Source organism: Bombina bombina, chromosome 1 (assembly GCF_027579735.1).
Source record: "Bombina bombina isolate aBomBom1 chromosome 1, aBomBom1.pri, whole genome shotgun sequence".
NCBI lineage: Eukaryota > Metazoa > Chordata > Amphibia > Anura > Bombinatoridae > Bombina > Bombina bombina.
The window spans coordinates 1,026,111,603-1,026,124,238 of NC_069499.1; the positions used below are offsets into that span (position 1 = coordinate 1,026,111,603).

General features: G+C 39.1%; 1 protein-coding gene across 3 annotated transcripts in view; it reads left to right on the forward strand.

The window, feature by feature from the left end:
* The window catches only part of CDK5RAP1 (CDK5 regulatory subunit associated protein 1), a 240,039-nt gene that overhangs the window by 207,505 nt on the left and 19,898 nt on the right, over positions 1-12,636 (forward strand). The gene's annotated exons all lie outside the window — the stretch shown is intronic.

Here is a 12,636-nt window from a genome sequence, read left to right on the forward strand (position 1 = left end):
CCTGTAAGGCCTCTTCCAGAGACTCAAACCAGAACGCCGCAGCAGCAGTGACAGGGGCAATGCATGCAAGGGGCTGAAGGATAAAACCTTGTTGACAAAATATTTTCTTAAGGTAACCCTCTAATTTTTTGTCCATTGGATCTGAAAAAGCACAACTGTCCTCGACAGGGATAGTAGTCAGCTTTGCTAAAGTAGAAACTGCTCCCTCCACCTTAGGGACTGTCTGCCATAAGTCCCGTGTGGTGGCGTCTATAGAAAACATTTTTCTAAAAATAGGAGGTGGAGAGAACGGCACACCTGGCCTATCCCATTCCTTAGTAATAATTTCTGTAAACCTTTTAGGTATTGGAAAAACATCAGTACACACCGGCACTGCATAGTATTTATCCAATCTACACAATTTCTCTGGCACTGCAATTGTGTCACAGTCATTCAGAGCAGCTAAAACCTCCTTTAGTAACACGCTGAGGTGTTCAAGCTTAAATTTAAATGTAGAAACATCAGAATCAGGTACTCTGCCTGAGTCAGGAACATCACCCACAGACTGAAGTTCTCCTGCTTCAGCATATTGTGAGGCAGTATCAGACATGGATCTTAAAGCGTCAGTATGCTCTGCATTTCGTCTAACTCCAGAGCTATCTCGCTTACCTCTAAATTCAGGTAGTCTGGCTAATACCGCTGACAGGGTATTATCCATGACTGCCGCCATGTCTTGTAAAGTAAACGCTATAGGTGCCCTTGATGTACTTGGCGCCATTTGAACGTGAGTCCCTTGAGCGGGAGTCAAAGGATCTGACACGTGGGGAAAGTTAGTCGGCATAACTTCCCCCTCATCAGAATCCTCTGGTGATAAATTTTGCAAAGACATAATATGATCTTTATTGCTTACAGTGAAATCAGTACATTTGGTACACATTCTCAGAGGGGGGGTTCCACCATGGCTTTTAAACATAATGAACAAGGAGTTTCCTCTATGTCAGACATGTTTATACAGACTAGTAATGAGACTAGCAAGCTTGGAAAACACTTTAATTCAAGTTAACAAGCAATATAAATAAACGGTACTGTGCCTTTAAGAGAAACAAATTTTGTCAAAATTTGAAAAACATTGAAAAAAGGCAGTTACACAAACGAAATTTTTACAGTGTATGTAATAGGCTAACAGAGCATTGCACCCACTTGCAAATGGATGATTAACCCCTTAGTTCAAAAAACGGATAAAAAAAACGACAGTCATTTTTTAACAGTCCCAGCAAAGTGCCACAGCTTTACTGTGGCTCCTACCTTCCCCAATAAACGATTTTAGGCTCTTTAGAGATGTCCTGTAGCATTCAGGGGACTCCTAAGGAAAACTGGATGCCTCAGTCTGTAATTTTATCTGCGCAATAAAGCGCTACAATAGGCCCCTCCCACTCATATTACAACAGTGGAAGGCCTCAGGAAACTGTTTCTAGGCAAAAATACAGCCAGCCATGTGGAAAAAATTAGGCCCCAATAAGTTTTATCACCAAGCATATATAAAAAACGATTAAACATGCCAGCAAACGTTTTATATAGCATATCTATAAGGGTAATACCCCTGAGAGTAAGCATGATACTAGTCGTTATTAAATCACTGTATTCAGTCTTAACTTACATTTATCAGGAATCAGCAGCATTTTCTAGCATTTCCAATCCTAGAAAAAATCATATCTGCACATACCTGATAGCAGAATAAACTGCACGCCATTCTCCCTCTGAAGTTACCTCACTCCTCAGACATGTGTGAGAACAGCAATGAATCTTAGTTACAACCTGCTAAGATCATAGAAAACTCAGGCAGATTCTTCTTCTATGTCTGCCTGAGAAACAATAGCACAACTCCGGTACTGTTTAAAATAACAAACTTTTGATTGAAGAAAATAAACTAACTATTTTTCACCACTTTCCTCTAACAACCTCCCTGCGCGTTGAGAGTTGCAAGAGAATGACTGGATATGGTAGGAAGGGGAGGAGCTATATAACAGCTTTGCTGTGGGTCCTCTTGCAACTTCCTGTTGGGAATGAGAATATCCCATAAGTAATGGATGATCCGTGGACTGGATACACCTTACTAGAGAAAACCGTATTAGGTGTGCGCTAGGAAAATATATCAAACACCTCCCTAAAAGACAATATCCCTACAAAATTGTCTAGAAACAGACAATATAAAGTTAAAAAAACTATATATAGAGAGGGCGCCCGTATGCCAAAGATATCACCACTATATATTATCACAGATATTTATTTATAATAATAAAAAGAAGCTTATCATAAAAAATATATGGTAAGGGACATCTCCCTGTGGCAGACAATAAAAATCAATATTCTCAATTGTTAAAATATATATGTGACATTCATATCTATGAAAGTTCAATAATGTCCGTCCTGGAAAATAGACACTTTGGAATAACGTGGATATATAAACTTGAAATATATACCTCAATCCTAATAGTTGTAGACAAATATTTGAGGCACAATGTATCTCCGATGTTAGTTACAAGTTACCAGTGTAAATACACTCTTGTTTTGGTAGGTGTAAATCTCTGTCAGAGTGGAGCGGCTTATTCAAAAACCACATACAAATACGCTGTATATTATACTCATTAGAGGAGGTAATACCTTTTACTTTGTAAATGTTCCAGCCAAATACACTTGGTATTGTGTCTCATAAAAGAAGTACCTGTATTTTCGTCAGATGGAAAGGATTATTGCCCTTACGTGAAACGGGTATTACCCGATCTTGCAGCGATGATGTTTCTCTCCTTCCTACTCGGTATCTCTCCTCAAGCGGATAGTATCGTGTGACTCTCGGCGTCTGACGTCACTGGTTGTTTTTCGTTGCGTAGGAGCAAACAGATTGTGAATCCCTGAAGGTAATCAGCTGTTCTCAGCTGCTGCAATAATTTGCCAAGACGGTAGAAACCTGCACTTAGTGCTAAGCACGCAGGATTGGAGTATGTAGTGGGTATGTTAACCCTTCCAAATTCAGCTCAAACTTGAACTTTGATAATAGATGTACAGTAAATAAAATAAATAACCTGGGTTATATGAAAGAGTTTATAGACCATAAGATATACATAAAAGGTATTGTCTTGTATATCACAATGCCACACAACGACGTGTTTCGCCCTTCTATGGGCTTTATCAAGATGGTAGTGGCATGTGAAAAAAACCTTTATAAAGGGTGTCCTTATTTGTGATTGGTTGAAAAGTTCCAATTGATTTTTTATCCATTTTTCTTAAGGTGGTATTTGTCTATTTTTCTTTAAGGAGGTACAGGTGAATTCAAATGCAACTATCCGGTATTAGCATTATTTAGAATGGTATATATTTGTAACCTTGATGTGTCTAAGTTCTTTACATTTGTTTCTCCATCTGAGTATACAGCACATATCAATAGTGGTAATTCTATCGTAAAGAGAAGATTTTTAGCTATGTTTTACATATAAATATCAACATATCTCAACTTGATTGTATATGAAACACAGAGAAAAAGAAAAATAATAATCAAAAATTAAAAAGTTCAGGAAAACACAAATAAGAGTGAAACTTGTCTAAATGACTAAGTTGCAACTCAATAATTACAATGTACAACGTGGGTGTGAATTAATGTTACAATAGTGTGTTAGTGTTATATTATTCAAATAAAAAAGGTGAGAGGTCCAATTTTGAATTAAGACCTCTAGGATATAAAGTGTCAAATTTATAAATCAGTTCTGCTTCTTTTATAAGAAGGCTTTTTTCTATATTGCCTCCTCTCCAGTGACCCTTAATTTTGTAAATCCCCCAATAATTTAAATCCTTAGTGTTGCCATGATGTGCTTCTTTAAAATGTTTATACAAAAACGTATCCTCTTTTTCTTTTTCTATACATAGCAAATGTTCTCTTATTCTATCTCTGAGACATCTCTTGGTCTCACCGAAATAGAACAGATTACAGGTACATTTTAATAAATATATTATATTCTTTTGTGTGCATCTGATTGTTTCTTTTATAGTAAAATCATCTGCTGAGTTATTAATTTTAATATTTTTTATTTTGGAACTACGTTTACACGCTTTGCATGTGTAACATGGAAAAAAAACCCGGCTATTTTTCCTCCCCCCATGTCTACTTGATTCTTAGTTTTTTTCTTGCATTTTAATTCACTAGGGGCCAACAAGGTTTTGAAGCTTTTTGCTCTCCTAAATATAAATGTGGGTTTGTCTACTAGTTTTTCACCTATGATGTTATCCTCCTTTAATAGGTGCCAATTTTATTAATTATTTTTTTAATGAAATTATAATCTGCATTATAGTCGGTTATAAATTGAACTTTTATAGTGTCATCATTGACTCTATCTTTTATTTTATATCTTAATAGATTCTCCCTATCTGCTGATTTAGCTTTTTCAATGGCTTTACTGATATTTTCTTCATTGTAACCTTTTATGTTAAATGTATCTGCTAGTACTGTTACTTGATATTCAAAGTCTTCAATTCTTGAGCAATTCTTTCTTATACGTAGACTTTGGCTATACGGGATGTTGTCTTTCCATATTTTTAGGTGACAACTGTCAGCATGTATTAGATTGTTACAGTCTACTTTTTTAAAATGTGTCTTTGTCTCCAATTTATTGTCAATTACCATAATCTCCAACTCAAGAAAGACTATTTTATCTTTACTATGGTTACATACAAATTTTAGTCCACAGTTGTTATTATTCATATCCTCAAATAATCTCATTAGCTCTATCTCTGGTCCCTTCCATACTATTAATAGGTCATCTATATACCGTTTATAGAGTACGAGGTTTGCACCGAGGTCGCCATTCCTGAAGAAATTCTCTTCCCATACTCCCGTGAACAAATTGGCGCAACTCGGTGCAAACCTCGTACCCATAGCGGTCCCCTCCACTTGAAGGAAAAAAATATTGTCAAATGAAAAGAAATTGTGTTCTAATATATATTTAATACTGGAAAGTATAAATCTGCTGTGTTCATCTTTCATACCTTCATCCCTTTTTAAAAAATGTTTCACAGCATTTATTCCTTGTTCATGTTTTATTATGGTATACAGGGATGACACATTGCATGTTGCCAATATCATGTCTTCCCCCCATTCAATAGAGTTTAGAATATTCAAAACCTGAGTAGAATCCTTGAGATGTGACTCTAAATTTGATACATATGGTTGCACGTATTTATCTACATATTGGGATAAATTGGCTGTTTGCTCCTACGCAACGAAAAACAACCAGTGACGTCAGACGCCGAGAGTCACACGAAACTATCCGCTCGAGGAGAGATACTTAGTAGGAAGGAGAGAAACATCATCGCTGCAAGATCAGGTAATACCCGTTTCACGTAAGGGCAATAATCCTTTCCATCTGACGAAAATACAGGTACTTCTTTTATGAGACACAATGCCAAGTGTGTTTGGCTGGAACATTTACACAGTAAAGGTATTACCTCCCCTAATGAGTATAATATACAGCGTATTTGTATGTGGTTTTTAAATAAGTCGCTCCACTCTGACAGAGATTTACACCTACCAAAACAAGAGTGTATTTACACTGGTAACTTGTAACTAACATCGGAGATACATTGTGCCTCAAATATTTGTCTGCAACTATTAGGATTGAGGTATATATTTCAAGTTTATATATCCACATTATTCCAAAGTGTCTATTTTCCAGGACGGACATTATTGAACTTTCATAGATATGAATGTCACATATATATTTTAACAATTGAGACTATTGATTTTTAATATTGATTTTTATTGTCTGCTACAGGGAGACGTCCCTTACCATATATTTTTTATGATAACCTTCTTTTTATTTTTATAAATAAATATCTGTGATAATATATAGTGGTGATATCTTTGGCCTACGGGCGCCCTCTCTATATATAGTTATTTTTTTAACTTTATATTTATTTCTAATTTGTTCAATTCTGAGTAAAGATGGACCAAGAGGCCCTGCAAAATGTTACTTGTTCTTTGTTTTGATGCTAACTTGGAACCACCAATCCCTTTCTGTTCCTCATGTATTGAGAGAACATTAAATTACAGGGATAGACTTTTTTCTGAGCCAACATTGTCTAAGGCAGATGCTGTTCAGGGGTCTTCTGACATTGTTCAAGATATGCCGCAGCTTTCTCCTCAAGTGTCCCAAATTTTGTCGTCTACACATGCAGTGCCCTGCGCTTCCTCTCAAGCTCCGCCTGGAGTTACATTGCAAGACATTGCACCCTCATGTCTTCTGCAGTATCTGATGCGTTGTCAGCCTTTCCCATGTTGCAGGGAAAGCGCAAGAGGAAATCTATGGATTCAGCGAGTAAGGTTTCTGACACAGTAATAGCTATTCCGAATGTTCCTTCCCAGAAATCTGAGGAGGAGGATTCTTTGGTGGCATCTGAGGGGGAAATCTCAGACTCTGACAGTATAATTCCTTCTTCTGATGTTGAAGTGATATCATTTATATTTATGTTGGAACACCTCTGTTTGTTACTTAAGGAGGTTTTAACTACCTTGGACGACTCTTGACACTAATGTCGTAGTCAACCCTAAGAAGTTTAGTAAACTAAACAAGTATTTTGATGTACCTTCCATGGTGGTTTTTCCTGTACTAGATTGGGCTACAGAGATTATTGTTTGGGGAATGGGAGAAGCCTGGTATCCCTTTTTCTCCATCTCCTTTTTTAAGAAGATGTTTCCTATTGCTGACTCTATCAAGGAGTCGGCAGACGGTTCCCAAGATGGAAAGGGCAATTTCCACTTTGGCTAAGAGAACCACTATAACCATAGAGGATAGTTGTTTCTTTAAGGATCCTATGGATAAGAAGTTGGAGGGTTGCTCAAAAAGATGTATGTACACCAGGGTTTACAATGGCAACCGGCGGTGTGTGTTGCTACTGTCACTAGTGTGGCGGAGTACTGATTTGATGCATTGTCTGATTCTATTCAGACCGACACTCCCCTTGAAGAGATCCAGGACAGGATCAAGGCACTTAAGTTGGCCAATTCTTTTATTACTGATGCTTCCCTTTAGGTTTTCAAGCTGGGAGCAAAGATTTCTGGTTTTGCCGTTCTGGCCCCAGAGCTTTATGGTTGAAATCCTGGTCTGTGGATGTTTCGTCTAAGTCTAAGCTTTTGGCTTGGCTGAAATTATTTCTGACATTACGGGGAGAAAGGGTAATTTCCTCCCTCAGGATAAGAGGAATAAGCAGAAGGGATGTCAGAGTAATTTTCATTCCTTTTGAAATTTCAAAGGTAAGCCTTCTTCTCCAAGATCAGTCCAATCCTTCCTGGAGGACCAACCAGTCTTGGAACAAGGGGAAGCAATATTAGAAGCCCGTTATTGACTCAAAGTCAGCATGAAGGGTCTGCCCCCGATCCGATGGGGGGCAGACTCTCTCCTTTTTCATTTAGGCCTGGGTTCGGGATGTTCAGGATCTTTGGGCAGTGGACATCGTGTCCCAAGGATACAAACTGGAGTTCAAGAACTTTCCTCCCAGGAGCAGGTTTCTGCTCTCAAGATTATCTGTAGACCAGATAAAAAGAGAGGCATTCTTACAGTGTGTTTGAGACCTTTCTGACATGGTAGTGATAGTTCCTGTTCCCATGCAGGAACAGGGTCTGGGATTTTACTCCAATCTGTGGTTCCCAAAAAAGAGGGAACTTTCAGACCAATTTTAGGTCTCAAGAGTCTAAACAAGTTCCTCAGAGTACCGTCCTTCAAGATGGAAACTATTTGTTCCATTCTTCCCTTGGTTCAAGAGGGTCAATTCATGACAACAGTAGATTTAAAGGATGCGTACCTGCATGTTCCTATCCACAGGGCTCATCACAAGTTTCTGAGGTTCGCTTTTTCTAGACAAACACTTCTAGTTCATGGTTCTTCCATTCTGCCTTGCCACAGCTCCCAGAATTTTTTCAAAGGTCCTGGGATCCCTGTTGGCGGTGCTCCGGTTGAGGGGCATTGCAGTGGTGCCTTATCTGGACGACATTCTGGTTCAGGCACCATCCTTTCAACAAGCAAACTCCCACACGGAGATGTTATCCTTTCTGCGTTCTCACGGATGGAAAGTGAATTTGGGAAAGAGTTCCTTAATTCCAGCTACAAGGGTAGTGTTCTTGGGAACCATAATAGATTCCATATCAATGACAATTTTTCTGACAGAGGTCAGAAAATCAAAGATCTTCAACTCTTGTCTGGCCCTTCAGTCGTCTCTTCGCCATTCAGTGGCTCAATGTATGGAGGTGATCAGTTTGATGGTAGCTGCCATGGACATCATTCCATTTGCCCGTTTCCACCTCAGACCTCTGCAATTATGCATACTCAGGCAATGGAACAGAGATTATGCGGATCTGTCTCCATGATTACTGTATCAGGTGACAAGAGATTCTCTTCTGTGGTGGTTGTCTTAGGAACATCTCTTCCAGGGAATTTGCTTCCGTAGACCCACCTATGCGATTGTGACAACGGATGCCAGCCTGCTGGGATGGGGAGCAGTCTGGGGCTCTCTAAAGGCTCAGGGGACATGGACTCGGGAGGAGTCTGTTCTCCCCATAAACATCCTAGAGCTGAGGGCAATCTTCAATGCTCTTCTGGCCTGGCCTCAGTTAGCTTCTGCCCGGTTTATCAGGTTCCAGTCAGACAACATAACTTCAGTGGCTTACATCAACCATCAGGGAGGAACACAGAGTTCCTTGGTCATGACAGAGGTAGCCAAGATTATTCAGTGAGCAGAGACTCACAACTGCTGTCTATCTGCGATCCACATTCCAGGGGTGGTCAATTTAGAAGTGAATTTTCTGAGCAGACAGACTTTAAACCTGGGGGAGTGAGAACTCCATCCGAAGGCGTTTTCAAGCTTGATTCTCAAATGGGGATAGCCGGAGCTGGATCTCATGGCATCTCAACAGAATGCCAAGCTTCTGAGATACGAGTCGAGGGATCCTCAGGGAGTACTGATAGATGCTCTGGCGGTCCCTTGGAATTCCAGTCTAGCATACCTATTTCCTCCGTTCTCTCTCCTTCCTCGGGTCATTGCTCGAATCAAATAGGAGAGGGCGTCGGTGATCCTCATTGCACCAGCGTGGCCTCGCAGGATCTGGTATTCAGACCTAGTGGAGATGTCATCTCTTCCACCTTGGAGACTTCAATTGAGGAAGGACCTTCTACTTCAAGGGCCCTTCCTTAACCCAAATCTAGTTTCTCTGAAGCTGACTGCTTGGAGATTGAATCCTTAATTTTATCTAAGCGTGTTTTTTCTGAGTCGGTCATTGAGACCATCATTCAGGCTCCTAAACCTGTTACCAGAAAGATTTACTATAAGATATGGCGTAGATATCTGTGTTGGTGTGAATCCAGAGGTTTCTCTTGGAATAGAGTTCGGATTCCTAGGATTTTGTCTTTTCTCCAGTAGAGTCTGGAGAAGGGATTATCTGCTAGTACCTTGAAGGGTCAAATATCCGCCTTGTCTATTTTCTTGCATAAACGTCTGGCGGATGTTCCAGACGTGCAATCTTTTTGTCAGGCCTTGGTCAGAATCAGGCCTATGTTCAAACCGGTTACTCCTGCCTGGAGTCTTAACCTTGTTCTTAAAGTTCTTCAGCAGGCTCCGTTTGAGCCTATGCATTCCTTAGATATTAAGATGTTATCTTGGAAAGTTTGGTTTCTTGTTGCAATTTCTTCTGCTCGCAGAGTCTCAGACCTCTTGGCGTTTCAGTGTGAATCCCCTTACCTTCTTTTTAATTCTGATAAGGTAGTTCTGCGTACTAAGTTGGGTTTTCTTCCTAAAGGGGTTTCGGATAGGAACATTAATCAAGAAATTGTTGTTCCTTCTTTGTGTCCTAACCCTTCTTCTTATAAGAAGTGTCTGCTGCACGACCTAGATGTGGTGCGTGCGTTGAAATACTATTTACAGGCGACTAAGAATTTTCGCCAGTCTTCAGCTCTGTTTGTTGTTTACTCTGGGAAACGTAAGGGTCAGAAAGCTACGGCTACTTCTCTTTCTTTGTGGCTGAAGAGTATAATTCGCTTGGCCATTGAAACTGCTGGACAGCAGCCTCCTGAGAGAGTCACAGCTCATTCTACTAGGGCTGTTTCCTCTTCCTGGGCATTCAAAAATTAAGCTTCTGTGGAACAGATTTGCAAGGCTGCAACTTGGTCCTCTCTACACACTTTTTCAAAAATCTATAAAGTTGATACTTTTGCCTGCAGCTTCTTTTGGGAGAAAGGTTCTTCAAGCAGTGGTGCCTTCCGTTTAGGATCCCTGTCTTGTCCCTCCCTTATCATCTGTGCACCTCTAGCTTGGGTATTGATTCTCAATAGTAATTAGAGATGATCCGTGGACTCATCGTGTCATTAGGAAGAAAACTAAATTTATGCTTACCTGATAAATTTATTTATTTCTTGACACGGTGAGTCCACGACCCGCCCTGTTTCTTTAGACAGTTTTATGTGTTATAAACCTCAGGCACCTCTGCACATTGTTACTTCCTTTCTCTACTTTTACTTTGGTCGAATGACTGGGGTTGGAGGGAAGGGAGGTGATATTTGACAGCTTTGCTGTGGTGCTCTTTGCCGCCTCCTGCTGGGCAGGAGTGATATTCCTAATAGTAATTAGAGATGATCCGTGGACTCACCATGTCAAGAAAGAAAGACATTTATCAGGTAAGCATAAATTTCGTTTTTATGTACAGAACATTGGAATGTGAAAAATTTACAATAAATACACAGTTAAAACCTTTATTAAATATGAATATTGCATAAATATGTTTTTTCATGTTTTTATCTACTTAAAGTGAAAGTAAAGTTAGGCTATTCGTTATCCAGATTTAATAAATAGATTAAAAATAAACCTCACTTTAATTGATACATTTTTTTTCTATTTATGTTTGCCAAAGTCACTCGACGTTCATCCGCCAGCATAATTTTTTTTTTGTTAGCTTAGCTGGGACGAATCCAGTGATATGTAACTGATTGGTTCCCCCAGTGGCGTCCAGATCAGTTCATTATCCGCCCCCTGATTTCAATGCGCATGCGGCTACCTCTGAATTTCATCTTTCTCTTGAAGCGCGTTCATGATAGTCGCATGCGCATTTTATCAAAAGGGAATTCTATACTTGCATCACAGCCAGCGATCGGACAAATAGAGCTTAGTAGCACAATTTGTTACAGTAAGTATATAGCATGCACATAAATTAGTGGATCGTTAACGAGCACACTTGATGACAAATACGGCGGGTGGGACTGCTGGTAATAGTTAGAATCATAAAGCCGGAAGAAAGCAGGGGGGCGGAGGAACATTGTGAGAGGTTAGATCGCAATAATATAAATATTTATAAAAAACGTTAAAAAGATTTTGTTTTAAAAGTTAGCAACTACACTAAATTAGAATAGATGAAACCATAGCCGTATTTGTATATAGTTACATTTACTTTCACTTTAACTGCAAAGGCTCCAATGCACATATATATATATATATATATATATATATATATATATATATGCAGCCGCTGTCTCACCTGTCAAGGTGAGACAGCGGCTGCTTGCACCCTTACCAAGGACAGAATTGGTGCTGGACGTTAACTTGTTTATATATATATATATATATATATATATATATATATATATATATATATATATATATATATATAATATGTGCGTGTATTTATGTTTATATGTGTATATATGTCAGTAAATACATATATACATATATAAATACACATGTACAGTGGATATAAAAAGTCTACACACCCCTGTTAAAATGTCAGGTTTCTGTGATGTAAAAAAATTAGACAAAGATAAATCATTTCAGAACTTTTTTCCACCTTTAATGTGACCTATAAACTACACAACTCAATTGAAAAACAAACTGAAATCTTTAAGGTGGAGGGAAGTAAACAAAAAAAACTAAAATAATGTGGTTGCATAAGTGTGCACACCCTCTTATAACTCGGGATGTAGCTGTGTTCAGAATTAAGCAATCGCATTCAAAACCGTGTTAAATAAGAGTCATCACACACCTGCCATAATTTAAAGTGCCTCTGATTAACCCTGAATAAAGTTCAACTGTTCTAGTAGGTCTTTCCTGACATTTTTCTTAGTCTCGTCCTACACAAAAGTCATGGTCCGCAGAGAGCTTCCAATGCATCAGAGGGATCTCATTGTTAAAAGGTATCAGTCAGGAGAAGGGTACAAAAGAATTTCCAAGTCATTAGATATACCATGGAACACAGTGAAGACAGTCATCATCAAGTGGAGAACATATGACATAACAGTGACATTACCAAGAACTGGATGTCCCTCCAAAATTGATGAAAAGACGAGAAGAAAACTGGTCTAGGAGGCTACCAAGAGGCCTACAGCAACATTAAAGGAGCTGCAGGAATATCTGGCAAGTACTGGCTGTACATGTGACAACAATCTCCCGTATTCTTCATATGTTTGGGGTAGACGGCAAGACGGAAACCTTTTCTTATGAAGAAAAACATCCAAGCCCAGCTAAATTGAGCAAAAACACATCTGAAGTCTCCCAAAAGCATGTGAGCAAGGTTGAACTTTTTGTCAATAATTCCAAAAGATGTTTGGCGCAAAAACAACACTGCACATCGCGCCCTAC